Source organism: Notechis scutatus, chromosome 5, assembly GCF_049901735.1.
Source record: "Notechis scutatus isolate UNSWTSFEM ecotype Mainland chromosome 5, rNotScu1.2, whole genome shotgun sequence".
Lineage (NCBI taxonomy): Eukaryota > Metazoa > Chordata > Lepidosauria > Squamata > Elapidae > Notechis > Notechis scutatus.
The window spans coordinates 46849615-46873364 of record NC_142013.1 but is presented as its reverse complement, the minus strand read 5'-3'; the positions used below and the strand labels follow the sequence as shown (position 1 = coordinate 46873364).

At 35.7% G+C, this 23750-nt stretch overlaps 1 long non-coding RNA gene across 1 annotated transcript in view; it reads right to left on the bottom strand.

Annotated features, from left to right (window-relative positions):
- Positions 1–13569: 13569 nt before the first annotated feature.
- Positions 13570–23750, bottom strand: part of LOC113409723 (uncharacterized) — an 81417-nt gene continuing 71236 nt past the window's right edge. Inside the window, exon 3 of the long non-coding RNA XR_003370575.2 lies at positions 13570–13618. This is a non-coding gene — a long non-coding RNA (uncharacterized LOC113409723). The remainder of the gene's footprint in view (positions 13619–23750) is intronic.

The window sequence follows — 23750 nt, the reverse complement described above, 5'->3', positions numbered from 1 at the left end:
CTCTTACGTGTCCTTTATTTCCTGCTTTTTCAACCTCAGCTGCTTTGTGTGGCACAGCTGAGGTTGAAAAAGCAGGAAAAAAAGTGCCTTTCCAAATGCTGTGCACCTGTGTGCAGTGCTCATCAGCTGTCCAGGTGGCATAGCTTAAGGTGTATTACATGTGTGCGCAGTACACATCTGGCATGCATGCACATGAAGCACGCATGCATGAGCAAAATGTAATCACCGGTAGTAACACCAGTTCTATCCCACCCCTGGATAAAGAGATAAAGAAAAAATATGATGGAAGAAAAAGTCAAAGCAAGATAAATCAGGTGTTCTCAAACTTGGCAACTTTAAGACTTGTGCATTTCAACAAGCACAGCTGGCTAGAGAATTCTGGGAGTTGAAGTCCACAAGTCATAAAGTTGCCAAGTTTGGAAATCTCTGAGGTAGATGTTTAATCTACATTTGGGCCCACACAGCACCTGCATGGTTTAAACCCTGGAATAAAGTTCAATGCCATTTTTGGAGAATGAATATATCTGGAAATTTGCAGAAATATAGTGTATGCTATACTGCCAAGGATGAAGATGTAGTACAGATAGTCCTTGACTTACATCAGTTTGTTTAGTGACCATTCAGAGTTAGAATAGTCCTGAAAAAAGGGACTTATGACTGTTTTTCACATTTATGACCGTTCACCATCCCCACAGTCATGTGATCAAAATTCAGAAGTTTGACAACTCTTAGTTGTGATGGTTGCAGTGTCTCATGGTCATGTGATTCCCCTTTTGTGACCTTCTGACAAGCAAAATCAATGGGCAAGCTTGGTTCACTTAACAACCATGTCACTAAGTTAACTGCAATAATTCACTTAAAAACTGTGGCAAGAAAGATTGTAAAATGGGTAAAACTCACTTAACAAATCCCTCACTTAACAACAAATGTTGGGTTCAATTATGGTTGTAACTTGAGGACTACCTGTAGTAAATACTTGCTCACTTCCACAAGAAGTAGCAAAATATACAATATATTTCCTCAGTTTGAATTTCCCATTTAACAAAAGGCAAACAAGTGGTTTTTTCTCTCTCTCCCTCTCTCTCTCCCTCTCCCTTCCTCTCCCTCTCTCTCCCTCTCTCCCTCTCTCAAAAGCAGAAGCATCTTTGTGAATGTACCCACCAGCTGCTGAAAACAAGGGCAAGCATGCAGACAACAAGAAACTACAAGAGATACCCAGGGTATTTTGAAATGTTCTGGTAACTAGAGCAAAGTACAGAAGAAATAACTATTTTCTATAGTATCCAAATTCCCTTAGCAAACACCATGTGTCTGACTCTCCCCATCAACATTTTTTTCTATAAATGTCAGATTTCCAAGTGAGGAAATCAATTAATAAAGCAAAGAAAGTTGTTGGTCCTGACAGTGTTTCTTCTGTGTCTAGAGCAGACCTCTGATAACTTTCGCTAGTGTCTTGGCCAAGCCTGGAGTTTTTCTGGGCGGGGAGGGGGGGTTAGATGTGAATGTATGTAAGAATGGCATGTGCTTAAGAACAATAATGCAGCATTATTACAGGGTAGGTTCTATATGAATACAGATTTGTGTAATACTTGCAGACTGGAAGTTTTACACAAAAATCTAACTCTTAAAATCAGTTGTTTGATATAAATTATTCTTATCTAGAATTATCTATTCCTTTCTAAGGCTAAATCATCTCTTGCCTAGCACAAAAATGGCCTACTAACCATTTCATAAGCACGTTTGCATGGTTCCACCTATTATTCAACATTCTCCCACAGGCTGTGGACAGTTTAAGATGCTGTAATTTTAACTGTTGGGTTTTCCCCCCTTATACCTATATAAATGCTGTGTTTAGGAATATATGGTGAACTGAAGTGGATTGAGGAGTTGGCCTGTTCCATGCCAGCAATGTTCAATGCCAACAATCTTTTGGTTCCAGTTGTTCAGCCACTTGCCTGTGATACAAACATTTTCCTCTGCTTCCTGATCTCTCCACCCATGCTTTAGTTCTTTTCCTGCCGGTTAAGCAGCTCCAATTCTTCAATTGCTTTTCTTAAAAATGCCTTGATTGATTCATTAGTCCAGTGATCAACCCTGAAAGTAAAACCCAGAAAACTGAGCAAGTCATGTATGCCATAATTGAAAGTGTAATTGAAAGGAACTTGGCAGTCTGCTTGATATAAAATTCACTCCCAATGGCTGTTACTTCCAGCAGGGGTTGGCTGTAGAGATTCATAGTTTAGATGAATCTGAAGTAGATTCTGTTAGTTTATAACAAACCCTCCTTTTCAAACTCTAGCTTTTAACAGCACATACCCACCAGCTTCATCTTGATTGCACAGTTCTGGATGATCACTAGATGGCAATCAAGAGATTTCAAAGCATCTGTTGGTTGATAGGTTGAATAGTTAATTGGTTGACCAATAGTTTCAAGGAGGAATAAAAATAATGTTTGTTTTTGAGGGAGGCCAGTTCAAACATTTTAAAAATAAATAAACTGTTCAACCAGTCAATGATGTTGGGATTAAGAAAAAAAGAAGAAGAAACTTTCCAATGCCTACAATAACCAGAGCATTATTCATGTTATTTGGAGGTGGATTTTCCCACACAAGACAAAGTTGAACAGACCTGGAATTTTAGCAGAAGAAATCACCAGTCATGGCACTTACATTAAAGCTGTATAAGCAGAAACACATGGAGTAAGGCAGCCAGATTTGGAATATCTTGATTTCTTACTGTTCCAAGAGAAGAATGGCAAAATACCTGTACAATCTAAGTGAATTACAGTATATTGAATCCGATGTATGTGCCACAGGTTCTCAGACAATTCTTTCTTCCCATATCCAATATACATATGTACATTGAATTTCATGTATGGATTTGAATGAAAGATAGCACAGGAGATACTGCAAAAATTCTCAACAAGATGTATACATTCAAGAGCAACAAAAATATAAGCAACACTAAATGGGACTGAAGCAACCAGCTGAATTCAACATTTGTGAATCTATAATTTGCACAGTTCAGATATATTTTCTATCTCAAATTCATATTAACAATCTTTCAAAAAATACTTTGGGGAACAAGAGTAAATGCTAGCTTGTTCTTTATGGTTCCATGGGTAGATTGAGATAATGAGCAGCTATAAAAAAAATCAACAGAACTAATCAAACCATTTGGAGACTGAAATCTTCATCAACCTCATTGCCATGTCTGAATACCCAAGATGGTGCTTTCAAGATAAAGCAAGAATCCAACCAAGTAATTAAAAGGAAGCTGCTGGCTCTTTGGCACTCATTGTATGATTAACAATCTGGAAACAAAGTACTACATTTCTACTCTATTTTCCAAAAACAGCTCCTCTCATGACAAAGAGAGGATAGAGTAGCTAGCCTTAAAAAGCAAAAAGCAAAGCAAAACCTTGCAAGCACATGAGCCCCAATATGAATTCATCTCCCTCATGAGTCTACAGTTTTACAGGTAGGTGACAACATAAGAAGTGGTTAGAAGAATTACACCAGGGGTGTATAGCCTGATGGTCTACAGCAAGGGTGTCAAATTCAAAGCTTAGATCTGGCCCCTGGGGCCACCCTGGAAAGAAGCAAAGGACCTTCCCGTGGTGTCTCTGCCAGTAAAATTGGAGCTTTGTGGGGGGCATGTACAGCCCTTCCAGGCTCTGTTTTTTTGCCACAGCAGCCTCCTGAAGCCCTCTGACAGTGAAAATGAAGCTAGGGAGCCATGTGTGGGGGCCCCAGGCTCTGTTTTCACTGGCAGAGAGCTAGCAAAACAAGGTCAAAACAAAACTAGAAATGTTTCTCCTTTTGCATTTGAACATCCAAGAAGGGACAGGAAAGCAGAAAAGGAAAGAGGAAAGGAAGGGAAGATGGGAAGAGACCAAGGATGGAAAAAGAAGGAAAGGGGAAGGAAGAAAGGAGAATAAAAAGGGAAGGGAAAGGAAGGAAAGGAAGGAGACAATGGAACCTCCAGCCCCGTCTAGTCTACCACAAGTGTCCCCAACACAAATTATGTCAAGCTGACATGCCCACTCCAGCCATGCCTCCCCAGCCCCCCCCAGGTCATACCACCAAAAGTTGTATAATTAGTAACATAATGAAAAATGGAAATGATTAACTATATGCAGAGCAATTTGTTCAGTTGTTTTAGTTATAGGAAAATGTGCTTTGGATTTCAATATAGTTTTTGCCCTAACTTCATCTCTTTTTTTAGGGTTTTGGCACCATCTACATATTTGAAATGTAGTCCCAACTATCATTCAAAGGTCAACTGGGAACATATCAAAAAGGGCTAACCTTTGACTAAAATTTGGTTTAGACCAGAATCCCAACTCATTTGTTTTTAACAACTTTGTATCCCCCAGATATGCTGGAGAATGACTCTAATGTTGCCTGACTATGCTAATATGGAAATGTGGAATTGTAATTCTATATATAAGAAGGGCAAAGGGTGATAGATGGTTGTTCTACTGTTCTAGTTCAGTATCCTCTTTCCCACAGTTTGAAGTACAAAAATGAAAATAATTTTTTATCTCCTTTTTCCTGAGAATATTCTGTTCCATGGCAGAAATTTCTCCTGGATTTCTAAGACTCTACTACTGCATAGCTTAAAGCAATATTATTCAACTTTAATATATGTGGAGCATTTTGGCTGGGGAATTTTGGGAATTGAAGATCATATAGCTAAAGTGTCAACTCATAAAACATTTTGTATACCTATTTTATAGTTGTCAGCAGAAAAAAGGGGGGGTTTCAAAGAGCCGGCAGCAGTGTGGAATTGAAAGTACATTCCATTCATATTTTCTTCAGAGACTGATAAGATGACTGAAGCTTCTGCCGGGCAAAAATCTAATTGGAGAGCATGATTGATGACTCTTGGCTATGGATGTATTTCGTTGGATGATACAGCCAGAGGGGGGGGGGGAAGCAGGATCAAGGGTGACAGTGAATTACATATCTCAGAGTTGGCTATGCCCAGCCCAAAGGAGTTTGAAGATGGTGGCATATAACTAACAAGGTGAGGCTCTTGCTCCGATGGTCATTTGATCGCGAGTGGGTCCCTACCATTTCCCTTCCTGATTAAAATAAATAGTTGATTGTGGGAAGATTTGCTGTCCATCCCCGATCAAAAGAGACTCTGTTAGGTCACCACCTGCATCAGTTATCAGCAAAAATCACCCGATCCTGTGACTGAGGACCAGTTTTGGGAGAACTTGCAATCCTTGTGGCCACCCTGAAGGATTGCTTGCGCCAGGGATCCCAGAGCACCAGAGCTACTGTTTCCTTCAAAACGCTGTAGCCCAGAGCCCGTTGGAGCCTTTCCCACCTATAAAAACCTATAAAATCATCACCTGCACCGGAGATCCTGAGGAGCCGAAGCTCCTAATTTCTAAAGCAGCGCTGTAGCCTTAAACCCGTTGGAGCCTTGATCAACGGCAGAACTCCAACTGCCGAACTTCCAACGGCTGAGAGCCTGATCCCGGAGCACTAACCTTCCAGTAAAACTGCTGCCCAAACTGCCGCCTACATCATCAATCATCTGCGATCATCAAATCCCACACAGTAGCCTAATTTCTAAGATCGCAGACCAAAGACAAGGGGATCCGTGAGAAGACAGACCTAAACCCTAAGATTGCTAGCTGATGATCTGAAGTAACAAGTGAAGATTAACCTTCTGCCAAAAGACTTTCATAGTTACCTTCAGCCTAATATAGCCCGAAGACAAGAAGATCCGTGTGAAGACAGATCTGGTTCCCAAAAATCACTAACTGAAGATCTGAAGAAATGTGTAAAGAGTAACCTCCTGCCAAAAGACTTTCATCTATACCTCCAACCTAATATATGCCTTCTTCCTATACCCCCCAGGACCATCCAAACTAAATCTTCTCCTCTTCCTCCCATTATTCTCTTCCTGCCCTATTTTTCCCCAATATAACTCCTTACTTCCTCCAGACCCACTACTTCATATCTTAAATGCAAACTACTTAATGCAAGAAGCCTCACAAATAAAATGCATGAATTCCTCATCCTTCTAAGCTCAACCACATTTGACATTATATTTGTATGTGAGACATGGTTAAATGCATCTTTCTCAGACTCCATTACCACTACAAGAGAATATTAAGTTTTTCGGTCAGATCGCGAAATCCGTAGAGGTGGTGGAGTTGCTATATTCTATAAAAAGTCTCAATCTAAAAAAGATCCAAATTATACAAGAGCTAGCTCTTCCCGAGACCATCATATGTGAACTGTCCTTAAACATCTCAATCCGCTTCTTACTTTGCTATCATGCCCCTGACTATGATATAATTCATGCAAACAAGCTAACTTCACTACTGACATGGGCTGTCTCCACCCTCTCATTTTTCTTGGGGACCTCAACTTACCTCTTATAAATTAGACACTAAATGAATGTACATCTGAACCCATTCATACAACCCTGTACAATGCTGTTACCACACTAGGACTGGAACAACTAGTAACCAACAACACTAGACTTAAGAACTGCCTTGCTCTCATCTTCTGCAACAGTTTGAATTCAATTTATGGAATACAAATTAATGAACCCTTTTCCAACAGTGACCACAGCATGATTGACTTGTGTCTCAACATATGTCCTCACAAAAATCACTATAACAACTATAACTTCAAAAAAGGCAACTATGATCTTATAGACAATGATCTCTCATCTCTTGATTGGCAAATTCTATTCACTGGATGCAATACAGTTGAAGACTACTACAACATATTTTTACTTGAAGTCAAAAGAGTCATCTAACTATATGTACCAATAACAACTCCCAAAACCAGAAAAAGCAAATTACCCATAATAATAAGGAAGCTCCAATCCAAAAAGAAATCCCTTTGGCGGAAAAACAAATCTGGTCACGTTGCCAACTTTAAAAGCCTATACAAAAATTTATGCCACCAGATAAAGACTGAATGTACCAATTATCACACTAAACAAGAGGAAAACCTTCTACACACCAATTCCACTCATGCTTTCTACAATTTTGTAAACAACAAACTAAAAGACTCAAGGTCCATCCCACCCCTAAAAGAACCAAATGGTAAAGACTGCAATGACGACACCATTAAAGCCAACCTCTTTAACACATTCTTTGGCTCAGTATTTGTAAACAGCAATGGATGCATGCCCAATATTTCCGAGTCGAACCACAGACAACTACAATGATCTAATACATATCGATTTTACAGAAGACAATGTTGAAAAAGCACTGCGCAATCTAAAACTATCTCTATCTATTGGACCGGATGGAATATGTGCCTACTTCTTAAAAAAGCTATCCACTGCCATAGCTGAACCTCTAAGCATAATCTTTGAAAAATCTTTCAGGACCAGCTCCTTGCCAAATCTATGGTCACTAGCCACAGTCATTCCCATCTTCAAAAAGGGAGACCCCAGCCTAGTTGAAAATTACAGATCAATCTCTTTATGCTGTGTCACCTGTAAAGTCATGGAATCAATTATTAACCAATCCATTATCCTCCACTTAGAGACAAACAATCTACTCTCTGACAAACAGTTTGGTTTCAGAAGGAAACTGTCCTGTAACCTGCAACTCTTGCACTGTAAAAACATATGGACTACACAACTTGATCAGGGCAAAGCAATTGACTCAATTTACACAGACTTCTGTAAAGCCTTTGATTCAGTGGTACATGACAAACTACTCCTAAAACTAAAATCTTATGGTATCTCTGGATACCTGCATTAGTGGATAGAAGCATTCCTGTCAAACAGGCAACAAATAGTCAAAATTGGGAGCATCCTATCATATCCTGTACCTGTCAACAGTGGTGTCCCCCAAGGCAGTGTTCTAGGACCAACTCTCTTCATACTCTATATTAATGACCTCTGTGATTATATTAAGAGCAACTGCGTTCTTTTCGCTGATGGTGTAAAGCTATTCAACACCTCTGACAATGCTGCTACCCTTCAAGCAGACTTTGACTATGTGTCAGAATGGTCAAACAAATGACAACTTCAAATCTCAACAAATAAATGCTCTTTCTTACATATTGGCAAAAAAAATCAAAAAATAAAATACAAGCTGAATAGTCAAGGCCTTGTTGATGACAAAAACTTTGTCAAGGATCTTGGAGTACTCATCTCAAATGATCTAAGTGCTAGAGCCCACTGTAACTACATAGCCAAAAAGTCACTAAGACTTGTTAACCTAATCCTGCATAGCTTTTTCTCCAGTAATATCACTCTACTAACTAAAGCATATAAAACATTTGCTAGACCAATACAGCTCATCAGTCTGGAACCCACATTACATATCTGATATTAATACAATTGAGAAAGTCCAGAAATATTTTACGAGAAGAATCCTCCACTCCTTTACTCGTAGCAGAATACCTTATGCCACCAGACTTGAAATTTTAGACCTTATGCCACTAGAACTACGCCGCCTTCGGTTCTATCTAAGTATATAAAATTATATATTGCAATGTCCTACCTATCAATGAATACTTCAGCTTCAACCAAAACAATACAAGAGCACAAAATAGATACAAACTAAAGATAAACCACACCAAACTTGATTGCAGGAAATACGACTTCAGCAACAGAGTAGTCAATGTCTGGAATACTCTACCTGACTCTGTGGTTTCTTCCCCAAACCCCAAAATCTTCAACATTAGACTGTCTACTATTGACCTCACTCTTTTCCTAAGAGGTCTGTAGGGGGCGTGCATAAGTGCACCAAAATGTGCCTACAGTCCCTGCCCTATTGTTTCTTTTTTTTTCTTATTCGTATCCATGTCATGTATTTATAACCATGTTTATACTTATACCTGTTATATAATTGTTTGACAAAACAAATAAAATAAATAAATAAATAAATAATGCCGGAATGTTAACTTCCAATAAATCCTTAGTTTTGGGAGTGTGGCTTGAGGCTCATGATTTAATTAGAGTAACTGCCGGAATCCTGACTTTGCTGAGATTCAGAAACTGTAGCTTAGAGGATGGTTGTTCAATACACTATATCTCCCAGTATTCTTCCTAATTGACCCATGCAGCTATAAACTATCATGTTTCAGATAATCTGCAAGATCACCCAATATTAAAGTTTCATTGAACTTGCAGAATTCAATTTATTTGCTGTGATATATTAAATATCAATTATGTCAATGAACCATGCAGAGCTGAATTCTGAAAAATCCTGGACTACTGCAGCATTGTCATGTGTTCCTGCCATAGGCATAATTCTGGATAACCACGCAGGATTGCTATAACTCAAAAACTGTCAGACATTATCCTACTTTTGTCCATCTAAATGTTTTTAATGCTTTCTTTAAAAAAATGTTTGGAAACTTAGAAAAATTCCTTATTTAGGAAGCAAGACCTGAATTAGAAATGTTACAAAATTATGTCTTTATGTGTTCCTGAAAGCAATTTAACACTTACCTTCTGTAAATCTGGAGTATTCCCCTCCACTTTTCATCGTTTTGCCTTTCTCCAAGAGTCCAGCTCTTCTTTCTAGCCTGCTCCATTCATTTTCTGCAGCTGCTTATTTCAATCATTTGTTCTGTCAATCTCCTTCTCTCCCTCCACTTTCTGTTTTGACTTAGGACAGCATGATATTTACCAAAAATGGGACTTGGGGGACTCATGGCACCTACTTTTTCTCACTCCCATCTTAAGATGACCCAAGGTTCTCCAAACAGAACTTTTTATATGCTATAAATCAAGGGAAGGCTGGATAAAATATCTCTGTCTATCTGTGATATTTATATGTCACCCATCTCGGCTACAGGGTAGGAAGGCAAAACCTTTAACCTGTTTATGGGTAGAATGTGTTTAAGTGAAGGGGATTTAAATCATTTGCTACAACTATCTTCTCTGAATATTGCAATGAATGCTTCCACACAGTCTTTAAATAAGGCTAACAAGGTGTATATACCCAGTCTAGGACATTTAAGTATATAATATCTGTTTCTCCTGCACATTAAAAGAAACTCCATCTGGTTAAACAGAATATTTCAATCTTAAAATTAATGGTGCCTCTTTTACATTAACAATCTGCACATTGGAAGTTAAAAGAGATTAGAATGCTAATACTTGAAATATTTCCTCTTTACAAATATTGCAAGAAGTACCAAAAGAGCATGTAGGTCTTTTAAATAATTACATTTTGACAAACCAATAGTCTAGTTGAATTAGAAGAACTACTCTAATGAAAGGTTTGAGTAACTATTTTGAACTGCAAATTATTCATTGAAGCCATGGCTAATACAAAACATGGCCTTGCTTAAGGGAACCCAGTTGTTTTTAATCATGTATAAGTTTCAGTGGGATGAATGACTTGTAGGTGATTGTTTTATTTGATTCACCTGCAAGAATTAAACATATAAAATAGCTACAAGCCAGGAGGAAATTATATTTATTGGGGAGGTGGCTAAAGTATGATGTACTAGGGTTTATTTTGCTTGGTTTCTGTTGGTAAAGTTTGCCAGCCCTAGAGCAGTAAATTTATATTAGTGCTAACTGGGGAACTGTACTTTGGTAATCATATGGTCTATCAGGCTAAGTAAAAATAGGAAGATATATTTTTATCACTAAATAAGCTATAACTTTGAACAGTTTTGTAAATCTTCTAAGTTCTACTTTAATTTCAGATCTTTCTTACACCATCTTACATCAGGAAGTTTTACCAAGCATGAATGGAATAATAGATGTCTGAATGTTATATTTATATGTTGAATTGAAATTGATTTTTTCATCTTAATTTGTATTCCTTTCTCAGATTTATTTACACCATGGCAGAAATGGAGGATTCTGATTACATAGTTTCAGATGAAGAGGTAAGAATGCTTTCTTAGGTTTGTTTTGAACCAAAGGTTGATAGGTTTCTGTAAATGTAGAACTAATAGGAAGCCATAGCAATTGTGTCCATTTTTAGCAGCATATCATTTAACTAAGATTAATTAAATAAACCATTACAATAGTTAAATCCTAGCTATATTAAACTATAACTTTGATTTATGAAAATACAGGCATGGAAAATCCTTAACCTTCCAAATTTCAGCTTGGGAGCCTGCCAGGCTGATTTCCCAGTTTTAATAGTCTCAAAATTCAATATCAGGTTTGAGATAAAATCTAGTTTGAGGGCTTCTGGCAGTTTTATATATACCGATACCTAAAACGAATAATAAATTCTGCACTTTTGAAATAAGTTAACATTTCCCTTATATCTTTAATCCTGCTGCTGAAAACTCTAGCCTTTTCCATAAAGAACACTGTATGAAACAAATAGCTTAGCTTGTTCATATTAACTTGGTAAAGGAACAGTAATTGATTTGTTTGACCTCGCATTCTTAAACTAATAGTGTGATAGCTGTGGGAAATGTAACAATACAGGAAAAGGTGGATATAGTTCTGAAAAGCTGTTAAAGACAGCTACTTCTAGTAACTGTTTAGTAGCAATAAAACACTTATAAAAACATTGATAAATAGGATGGAACAGCTGAAAAGTAGTAACCATATTCAAGGTGAAGATTCAAGACTGAAGTGGAAAATTCACCAGGTAGAGTTTGAAAAAACCGCCCCAGGAGAAGCAAGGGATTATTAACCTTTGTGTAACTTTAAAGAAGGTGAGAATTAATCTAAGTTTAGCTGTTTAAAAATGTTTACACAATTATCAGACATTTTGCTGGCAAACTAGAATATAGTATGGACAGTATAGTTTTAGTTTATTTAAACTCAAAATTTGTGGCTTCTTTTTAAAAAGCCTGTGGCAGGGTGTGTTATGTAAATTCAGTTTTTATGTGCCGGGTAGATGACCTAGGCATGAAATTGAATGAAGAAATCGCTCCTTTCTGATCTTTCTGAATATCTCATTAATTTTTTATACTTTTAAAATTACATTCTTCTGGAACACTTTACCATATAAACTGCAGTTAGAGAACATTATTTTGTTACTAATTTATGGAAGAAGCAATCTTGGAAGTTTGTGATAGTCTTTGACTTTCAAGAATGCACCAGTTTAGCTTTGTCTTCCATATGTTAAAAATACTTGAAATTTGTTTTTTTTTTAATGTTCAATCCTGAATTTTATTAATAGCATGTCATTTTATTTATTATATTTATATCTTACTTTTTATATAACTTAAGCAAACATAAATTCTTCCATCTATGCTCCCTACAAAGACTACTCTTTGAAGTGAGTTAGGCTGAAAAAAGTGACTGGCTTAAAGTTACCCAGATGATTTCTATGCCTAAAAGAAGATTAGAAATCTGCATCTCTAGTCTAGCACTATAACTGCTAAACCAAATTTGCTCCGACTTGATTCAGATGTTTGATCCCAGGGAAACAAGAAAATTTACAACTTTGTGGTTCATGTTAACTTGAAATTTTGACCAATTATGGCTTATAGCAGGTATCTTAGACTAATATCTAAAAATGAGCCTGATATCATTCATATGCTGGTTATTTCAGCTAAACTTTCATTGTTGGTTTGCCTTCTGTTTAGACATTTATTTTGATGTTTTGGTTCTGGCAGGTGAATGATTTAAGTCCTACTCATTGGTTAAATGTTATTGTTTTTTATAAGATCTTGGATTTTAATAACAAGTGTCTTTAAAATCCTGTCATATACTAATTCAATGTATATTTTTAAAATACCTGCTTTTCATATCATCTTTCCATTAATTTAGATGGGTAGATAATAACATAGCCTTCGCTATGGTTACCTCAAATCTCCACAAATCTAAATGTTTCTTTAGATTCACCAAGCTGCTGGTTTTTTTCCACAAGGAAGCAAAAGCAATATTTCTATTGCTATGATTTAAATAATGGAAAAATGGCCAATACAGGTAGTCCTCAGGTTATGAATGGTCACTTAACAATTGTTTAAACTGACATTAGACTCCAAAAAAAGCTATTTATGTCCTATCCTCCAAGTTATGACTATTGCATCACCCTTGTAGCCATGTGATTGCATTTCATTCATGTGGCAACTGACTCATATTTATAATCAGTTGCAGTATCCCATGGTTATGTGATTATGTTTTATAATCTGGCAAAAACCAGCAAAAATGCCCATTGGATGAACTGGATTTGGATTTATGCATTGCATTAACAACAGTGGCAACTCACTTAATCATGGTAAAAATGGTCATAAAATCAAGTCAGGTGGTGACTCAACATACAACCACAATGGCTTGTGAAAATTCTAGGCTCAATTGTCATAATTTGAGGGCTACCTGTAGTCCTTTTAAAAAAAACTCTAAATGTGTATTCTGAGATTTATAAATTTAGGATATAAGACTTTTATTCAATTTCAGATTTCCACAAACAAGGAGAGACATTCTCGCCTTGGAGAGGATAATCTTGATGATACGCTGGAATATGATTTTTCTGGTGAATGTTTAAGAGTCAACAAAATTGAGAATATGAACGCTAAGAAGAGTGATTTATTGAATGATCAAAATATTGGACAAGAGGCTGAAGCTGAAAAATTTCCAGGTTCCAAGGAGTTAATAGTATCTGATCCTCTGACTCATATTCCAAAGACTCAAGCATGTGTCCCATGTTGTGGTTCTCTCAGTCCTTGCATCTCATACTTAAAAGCTGAAAATAGTGCAAACATAAAGGAAGGTATTACTGATTTAGAGAGAGATAAATATTAAAAAAATATCACATGGATCGGGGCAATAAGTGATTCAGTGTATCCTTCTGCATGTACCTACACATTAATGCATTTTTACCCAATTTTTGTTTGCAATTAAATGCAGGATTTGGATTTGATGAATGCTATTTCAGAGAAGCTATTATATTTATGAATAAATCAAATGTCTATATTTAAGTCTTTTTAACGTCAAATGTGTAAAGTTGATCCTAAATGTCTGAAGGCAAAAGAAGAGGAATTGTCCAAATTCAGCAAATAAAATTATGTTAATGTCTTTCCTTCAGCCAGTAGGGACCATACATTGGTATAATCCTGTCTATGCAACTTGATAATTCTGTCATAGCTGAAGAGCACAATTTCTGCTTGCTAGTAGGTTTCCATGGTTTGTAAAACCAATTGGTTGGTCTTAGTTTATGGTTTGTCTTCTATATCTTTATGAATTACAGCCCTATACCCAAGGGGGGGAGAGATGCTGAAAAGTACTAAATAAGGTTCAGCCCTCAAAGCCCTTCAAATTGAATATTATCCAAAGGGTAACTGTTTAATTCTGTTGAATTTTAATATATAGATAGCCTCTTTGACTCCTAAAGTCAGAAAAGGAGTCAAAGAGGCTATATTAAAATTCAACAGCCCTCCCGTAACAAAGGGAAGAAGGATTTGACACCACCTATCTTCTGTTTACAACAGCAATCCCAGGAAAGTTCCTTACCCATTTGTACTCTTAAGTGACTCTGAAGATACAGATAAACCCTCAAGTGGCCTCAACAATTGTCAAGGTGCTAACAGGAAGGCTGCAAAGAATACAAATCCTAAAAACAAATAGCCCTTGTATTCTTGGATGCACAGAAGGCCTCTGACAATCTAAATTGGCAATTCCTAATTCAACAAATTTACAATATGAATCTAGGCACTAAATTTGAAAACATCGTGACTACAATTTATGATTCACAAAAGGCGAATATTATAATTAATGGAGAGTACACGCGCTCAATAAAAATAGAGAAAGGAGTCAGGCAGGGATGTCCATTATCCCCCCTGCTCTTCACATTATCTTTGGAAACATTGCTTACACGAATTAGACAGAACCCAGGAATAAAAGGACTACAAATTAAAAAAGAAGAATATAAACTCGTCATTTGCAGATGATATGGTATTTTTCATAGAGGAACCAATTGAAACAGGTCAAGAATTACTGAAAGAGATCATTTTGGGGAAGTTGCAGGACTTAAAATTAATAGGGGAAAAACAAATAACTAAAAATTTAACAGAAAAACAAAAACTAAAATTGGAAAGGATAATGGGATTACAAATAGTAAAAAAAGTTAAATACTTAGGAATTTGGTTGACGGCTCAATGCAAAACTCTAATGGAAAATTATAATAAATTATTACAGCAAGTTAAAGATTTAGAGATATGGGTTAAATTGCAAATCTCCTTATTAGGGAGGATTGCCACTATAAAAATGAATATTCTGCCCAAATTTATTTACTTATTCCAAACAATACCAGTAAAAATACATAAAAATTACTTCGTGGAACTTAACAAGATAATTACCAAATTTATCTGGCAAGGGAAAAAACCAAGGATAAACCTAAAGGCAATGCAAGATATGAAGAGCAGGGGAGGTATGGCACTCCCAAATTGGGAATTATACTATAGTGCAGCCTCCTTACTCTGGTTGAAAGAGTGGGTAAATCTGTCGAATAAAAGGACCTTATTTTTAGAAGGCCATGATTTACAGAGGGGATGGCATGCATTTTTATGGGACATTGGGAAAATTAAGCAGAAGTATTTCCACAGACATATAATTAGAGATTCCTTATTGGCTAATTGGAACAAAATAAAAAAAAACATTATTTAAAAATCCCAATTTGGATCTCAACAATGGAGGCGATCATACATCCAAATAATCTAGATCTTAATAAAATGATAAAATACAAAGACCTCCTTGATGCGCAAGAAACTTTAAAATCATGGCAAGATCTCCAAGAACAGGGGCTACAAGTAGACCGGTGGGCTTACTTGCAAATTCAAAATAGATATAGCCAGGACAATAAAAATTTTGGAATTTATACTAAGGCACAACAATTAGATAAAATTTTATTAGGTCCAGATAAAAAAAATAACTAAATTTTGTAATTATTTCCTAGAGATGGAATTAGAAGAGGAAGTAGTCAAAGGCAACATGATAGCTTGGAGCAGAAACATAGGAAGTAGCATTACATTATTAGAATGGGAAAAGGCTTGGACAAGGAATAATAAAATTACAAGATCAGCAGCATATAAAGAAAATGCCTATAAAATGTTTTATAGATGGCATCTTTCACCTTCGAGAATAGCGAAAATGTCTCCTAACATGAATCCGAATTGCTGGAAATGTAAAAAGAAACAGGGAACATTTTTTCATATGTGGTGGTCCTGCACTGAAGCCCAAAGATACTGGCATAGAATAAAAAAATGGTTAGAGGAAATAACGGTGGAGCAAATTGAATTAAAACCAGAATTCTTCCTATTGGGGATATTTAATAGACAAATTCCTAAAAATGTCAAATATATAATACTGCATATTCTTACTGCAGCCAGAATAACCTTTTCACAGTGTTGGAAACAAGCAGATATTTCAACAGTGGAAATGGTTATACAGAAGATAACAGCCTGTGCAGAGATGGACAAGTTAACCTTAGCACTTAAGGAAAAAGAAACATCAGAATATTATAGAAGCTGGGAATGCTGGTATGACTGGATAGAACAAAAATAGAAAATATATTAGTAAACAACAGAAAATGTAAAAGAGGTAGTAATTATATATTCGCAATAAGATGTATTTGTAAATGTATCACCAATATTGATAACAAACAAGGAACCATAGACCGTCGAAAGTAGAATTGTGAGTTTTTAATCATTTTCTTTTTTTTCTATTTCTTTTTTTTCTTCTTCTGTGTGTTGTGTTTGTTTGATATTTTGGTTTTGTAATCAATATAGTTTGTCTTTTTTTAAAAAAGAATACAAATCCTTCCATTCTCCACAAGTTAGTCAAGCTTCTTTGATGAGAAGTGAAAGGTTTTCAAAGAAAAGAAAAGCAAGTCCAGTTGCCTTTTTCAAAAAAAACAAAACAAAAACCAGTGTACAAAGGCAAATATAAATGTAACAAACATAGTAGATTGATTCCTATGTCTGGAATAGGGCAGCTAAAAGAAATGTTCTAGGTTCAGAAGCAATGAAATAGGAAGATGTGCTGTATGTTAAAAATGTCCATTTTTTCATTTCTATAAGTGAAGAAACTTGGCAATGCTGTAGAGAGCATCTCAATTATAATAAGTGGATGAACAAACAAAAATGATACTGCTGTTAGCCTATATAACCAAGAGGAAACTACTTCTAAACAAAAATGTAGTTAAATTATAGGAAAGCATATTCCAACTGAATGTTAGGTGGAAAAATGTAATAGCAACATTAGTGTAGTAATGGATCCTACTATTCAGACAGGAGATGGGCTTTCTTCATTGTGTTCACAATTTGGTTAGATTCTCCTCTTTCTGGAATGCTTTGAACTGAATTCCTGTTTTGAACACAATGTTAGATTTAGAAATAGAAAGTTCTAAGGCTTAATGCGCTAAATCACGGGTATCAAATTTATGGCATCACATTGCTGTCATGACATTTCACAACATTTTTTCCTCTTTGTGGAGCTGGGTTGGGCATGGCCTGTGCATGACACATCCACCCCGTGGGCTGCCAGTTTGACACCCTTGGGCTAAATGGTTCCTTCCAACTTGTGATTTTACTGTTCTATTTTATAAAATATTACAATATCTCAGTGCTTTCCTTTCATGATAGGAAAGACACATTTTGTATCAAAGCTTGGATTTCAAATAACATTGATTACAGGAATAGGCCATTCATGAAAAGATTGTATTTGTTAACCTCAATGTTTTGTAACATTTTAGTTACAAAGTCTAAAGAATACATCCTGTTTCATTTTACTTTGAAATCAGGTTTACCGTTTTTGGTGGATAGAAATTCTAACAGTACACATATGCTGAAATCATATGCTGGGAGTCTGGACCCTTGACAATTTCCCAGTTTTGTGAAAAATTCCTTATGTGCTGAAGTCAATGTTGCATTTCAACACCATCAGAAACAACAGGATCTGAAGCTGAATTATCTTTTTAAAGTATTACTCCTGTTTAAGTATTTAGGGAAAGTAAATGCAATTTACTTTATCACAGCATGAAATAAATCACCACATGGAACAGACAGAATTTTATATTTATGAAACTGGAATTATGCTGCACAACTGCCAAATTTCATAAATCCATAAAAATGGCCAACAGCCATATGCATTGAATGTCTGCTGAATATAGTTAAGTGAACATTGCTGCAGAATTTAACCACAACTGCAGTATATCATGTTCTAGTCTGCATGGAGGTGTTTTTTTGTTTTTTTTGCGCACGTTTCCCAAAAGGACACATTTCTCTTATTAAATACTCCTTTCTTTTAAAAGATATGTTTGATTAAACTGGTACATATTTTCTAAAGGGGCATCAAATATCATTTAGCTACTTGCCAGGAATGACACTCTGACAAAGTTCAAGATACCTGAACTTCAATTAACTGCATCAAGGTATGAATATCTTATTGCAGCAAAACAAATACATTTCCCTCTCCTTACATCAAATGTGTATACTTCATTTTTTATGGAGTAATATGTTTCAAAACTGGTTTTCATTAAGGAAGGAGATTTTACATGCAGCTCTCACAGTTATAATTTCAGTGTTTCAAGAACATTTATTCATGCACACCACCCACTATTAGCAAATAATAAGGCTGGAAGGCACTCTTCAGTCAATGTGTTTTAAAAATATGTGAATGTTTTGGAAAACAGGAAATTCTTAATCTTTTGGAGCCAAAACTGTCTTTATTGCTATCCTGTAATGCTCCCCTTTTGCCTCTGCTCCTGGAATTTCCAATTGCCAAAATGAGTTGGATCCCCTTGTCAGCTTCTGACGCTCTCTATTCTCTCTCTATTCACAGACCACTCTCTTTCTGCATGTGGAAGGAGGAATTATTCTATATCTTGGAATGCCCATACTCTGACTACAAGAAAGCAGATTTTAAATACCAGGGCTGATAAGATTACTAGCAACAGCAATAGTGCTTAGACTTATATACTGATTCATAGTGCTTTACAGCACTCTCCAAGAGGTTTACAGAGCTAGCATATTGCCTCCAACATTCTGGGTTCTCATTTAACCTACCTCAAAAGATGGAAGTCTGGGTCAATCTTGATCTGATCAGGATCAAACTCCTGGCAGTGAGCAGAATCAGCCTGCAATACTGTATTCTAACCACTGCACCACAGTGGTTCTGGCTACTATTTGCCTATCACAATATTTTGTTAATAAAGTTGAGGATAGAATGGCCTATTTTAGAACAAATGGAGCCAACTAATAACAGACTTTTCTGCAAGAAGTAGATCAAGATCCAAGTAAAGAGTGAGGAGATGCTTTAGATCAGGGGTGTCTTGCAGCCCGCAGGCTGGATGCATCACATGCTGAACATGCCCACCTCCATTTTAGAGAAGGGAGAAAAGTCATGACACATCACATGACAACAATGTGAAGATGGAAGTTTGACACCCCTGCTTTAGGTTGTCCTATAATTCTTTTCATTCTCTTCAGAATGAAGTGATCTGGTTTTGTAGAGTATTAGGGATAAATATACAGAGTTTATAGGTCAATCAATGGAATAGATTAGTATTAGGCTCAGTAACACAGAAGAGCAATCTAAGTTTCAGTTACAGTTTGAACAGAAGCTTTGGTCTACAAAGCCAATGAAGAGTAGATTTTGTTGCTCTGTGTTATCATGGCAAATGTAAGTTGATTTATAAATGAGAGGTGAGCAAACCAACAATAAGCTTTTTATCTTAATCAAGACCAGCCTGGTCCAACTACCTGAATTTGATGTCCCCAGAATGATGGAAAATAATTTTCAGAATTTACCACCATCAAAGTTTCTGTAAAGATAACAAATTGGGAAATATTGGCTTTGTCTGTTGCAAAATTTGAAAGACAAATCTCTATACAGTCAAGTTGAAGCTATTTGTTTGATGAATCAAAGTAACAGAAAATAGTATCTCTTCCTTTTCCATAGATAGAAAACTACTTGCAGCCTTTTGAATGTTTTAACATTAAAAATGGGACATCATCCTACAATGCATTTAAAGAATAGCATTCTGGCACCCTGGAGAGATGCTGCAGTGACCTCTGCATTTTGCCTTCAGCATCTCCACCTGAAACTATACTCTCATTCTGCTTAATTCCTGGACTAGACCTACTGGGTGACCAATCCAAATAATTTTGACCAGAGCCATTTGGAGTCTTCTGTTTGTGAATTTTTATTATAAAGTGTGTGCATGGTTTGCATTTCCAAATTCTTATTATCATACTGCATTTGGATGATTGCTACCTAGTAGTAAAATGCTGAGTGATCATCTTCCATAAATATACATTAGAAAAGCCCTGTAACACTTTATTAGTTTGCATTTATGCCAGAGAAGCTCATAATTTAGAACTCTTCTTTTCTAGTGCTGATTAACAATTTACTATTGGTTTGATGCCAGAAAGTAGCTATAAATGAATCAAGTCTTGACTTTTTCATAAATAACCTCCCCCACCTCTTTGGGGGAATTCTAGTTCCGCTTAAAATAATTGGTTATTAGCTGGAGCAGTTAAAACATTTAATTAAGACCTTGGTAAATAGTGCAAGACATAGATGAAGAAAACTACAGCAATTGTAAGAAGTGATTGATGACCAAATTATTATTGCCATTTGCTATCAAATAAGAAGATGGAAATCTTTCCTGTCTATCATCTGTTCTGAAGTATTCTGTTAAAAATGGAAGAAGATGGCATGACCAAATCTAAATGTTTCAATCCTGTCAGACTATAACTCCTACCATTTTAATTGAAGCTGATGAGAGCTTGAAATGAGAGAAACTTGGGCAGACAATTTGGAAAAAGCTACCAAATCTTTTTACCTTACTGAAAATGTCAATTTAATTTTGTTTTCTTGAACACTTAGAAATGTAAAATTTTGTCTTCACATCCCAAATCACAATAATTTTCATTTGTATATTCTAATTTTCCAGTTATAGTGGACTGTACAAGAAAAAAAGAAAAGTAGCATTTTGAATGGGACATTCAACAATATAAACAGGGTTCTCAGAACAATTCAAAGTACGTTTGCTTTGAAGGAAATTCAACATTTGGGAAGAACAATATCACTGGCAGGAGTTGTAGCTTGCAAGCTATATGCTTAATTATTTAGGAGTGGCAGAAAAAAACAGGATAGCACAATGAAATACAAGGCTGAAGAGAAAGGAACTGGTACAAAAACAAAGTATATTTGTAGCCTTTCCACTGGTGGGCCCTTGCTCACTGCTGGATCTACCCCACCCAAGAAGCACAACCCAGACCAATACATAAGCTATTGTCTTCAACTGGCATCCAATACCTACTCCTTCACATATATAGACTTAAAACATTTCCCAATTATTCATCTAAGAACAGTTATATTTAAAATGCTGAGAACAGAATTGCATTCCCAGTTGAGATAGCAGGATAAGTGAGAGTTAAGAACACTGAAACCAAAAGCAATATCAACTTTGCTCTGATAGGCAACAAGTTTAAAAGAGGAAAAAATCTCATTGAGTCATTAGGGTGTGGGGATTTCTTCATTTTAGCCACAGAAATGTTTCAGTGCAACCTAATTTAATTCATTTGCTTTTACTCAGATTCCTACTTTAAAAATTGGAGGTTTATCTTGAGTGGCATGTTTCAGTCTAATTTCCATCAAATAAAATAACCCATCTTGAATTTCTATATAATGTATTTACAGCCATTTTGGGATAATATTGTAGAAACTGAAAATGCATGACCCTTCAGCCACCATATATGTTATAGAAATCCTTGTTATAGAATTGACTTGTCAATCAAAATAAGGTAGAAGAGACAAATCATATCAAGTAAATCTGTACCAACAGTTGAGCCTATGGTTTCTTTTTTTTAATGATCAATGAAAGGTGATTTTAAGAGGAATAATGGTGATGATATATTGCAGCAAAAGTGAAAAAAGATATTGTGATAAAGACTGACATAAGGGACCAGTTCTCATAGGCTAGAATCATTTTTGTGAAATAAAAAAGTATCTAATATTGGCATATATTCCAATATTTAATATATATTGTAAACAGAGTTGGGAACAATTAACTCAGAAGAAAATTAAGTGCACAAAGTATTATTGTAATGATATTTGATTAAGAATTGTGTTCATCCACAAAGCAACATCAATAGTACTTAAAAAGTAATTATTTTCATCCAGTTTTTCCTTTTTATACTGCAATGATTTGTTTACATACACACAAAGGCACTCTATTGAACAATATCTTATTTATCTAACTTCATGTTACCTGAATAAACAAGCTTATCTAAAAGCATTTTTTTTCAATTGCTGCAGGTACACTAGAAATGGAAATTGATTTTTGTGAAAAACCGATCATTGTGATTGTATGCTTGCTACTAACTATAATATTGTATGAGCAAATGGTACTATTGGTGCTATTAGTTAATGTTCAGTCTAATATTGATCATCTATTTTCAACAATAAATATAAGTATCCTCAACAGAGATGTCTTTCAGCATTTTTTTTCTAATAACTGGATAACACAGCCTGAAATTAAAGTTGTCTAACCATAATAATTAGGATTTTGAGCCACAACTTCAATTCATCTCCATTTCCAACTTGTACTCTTCATTGTTTTACATAAGAAAGGGGAAATAGCAATCTTATAGAAATAATGAAAGAAAGGGAAGAATAAGGATTCTTATATTAAATTGAAATTTTCCATGACTAAATAAATATTAACAAGGAAATATATCTTGCTTAGATAGAAATCACTTATTACAATTTGTTGTCAACCCAAGAGAAGATGTGGGCCACACCTGATTCATATTTTCATAAAATCTTACAGCCATCTTGATGTTTACAGTTTTATAAATTGTCAGTTATTAGGCTAAATGTCTATGGAGATTCTCAGTTATCCAGGTCATGTTGTCCCAAAGTGCTTTTTTCATTTCGAAGACATTTTGTTTCTATTCCCAGAAGTTTCTTCAGCTTTGACTGGATGGTGGGGAATGTTATTAGGCTACTATATATGATCAGCAAGAAACTGGATAAAAATTAGATAGCAGCAAAATGATATAAAAACACTGAAAGTTTATTTTAACAAACTAGTTTGGGAATGTGTGCATATATTATTGAATTAGGATCATTAAATCAAAGAGTGGGGAAGTTACTTTAGGAAAGGAATGGCAGGACTTGGGAGCAGAGTTAAAAGGGGAATCAGCCTAGAAGCTCTACAGTTTTCTATTTGCAACTCTATTTCCACTTACATGTATTTCTTTTGTCCAAACAGGATAGTCTTAAGTACACAACCATTTCTACATTTAGCTTCTGCTGGAGGAACAGGTGGCAATTATGGCTAGGAGGGCCTTTGCATTACTCAGTCTGTTGTACTAGATACAACCATTCCTGATTTGGGGAATTATTCACATAGTCAGTTATATCTTGGACTTCTCATGATTGGATTACTCAATATACTTTGTGTGATCCTGCTTTTGAAGTGCATCCAGAACCGAAAGTTGCACAAAATGTAGTGACTCATATAGTTATGGGTGTGACTTGTTATACAAAAATAATACTACTGCTACTACTACTATTATTATTATTGTTATTATTATTGTTGTTGTTATTATTATTGTTGTTGTTGTTATTATTATTATTATTATTATTATTATTATTATTATTATTATTATATTAGATTGTTCCTTGCAAATCCCTAGGATTTACCATCAGGGGCCACAGGGACAGGCTTTCTCCACTGCTGTCCCCCTTCTTTTGGAAGTACGTGCATCTTGAGGTTAAAATCCAGCTGGGTCCAATTAAGCTATTAATATCCCTCCTATAATAACATTGTTCATTTGGTATAAATGTTGATTGTGGCTAGTTTCTGC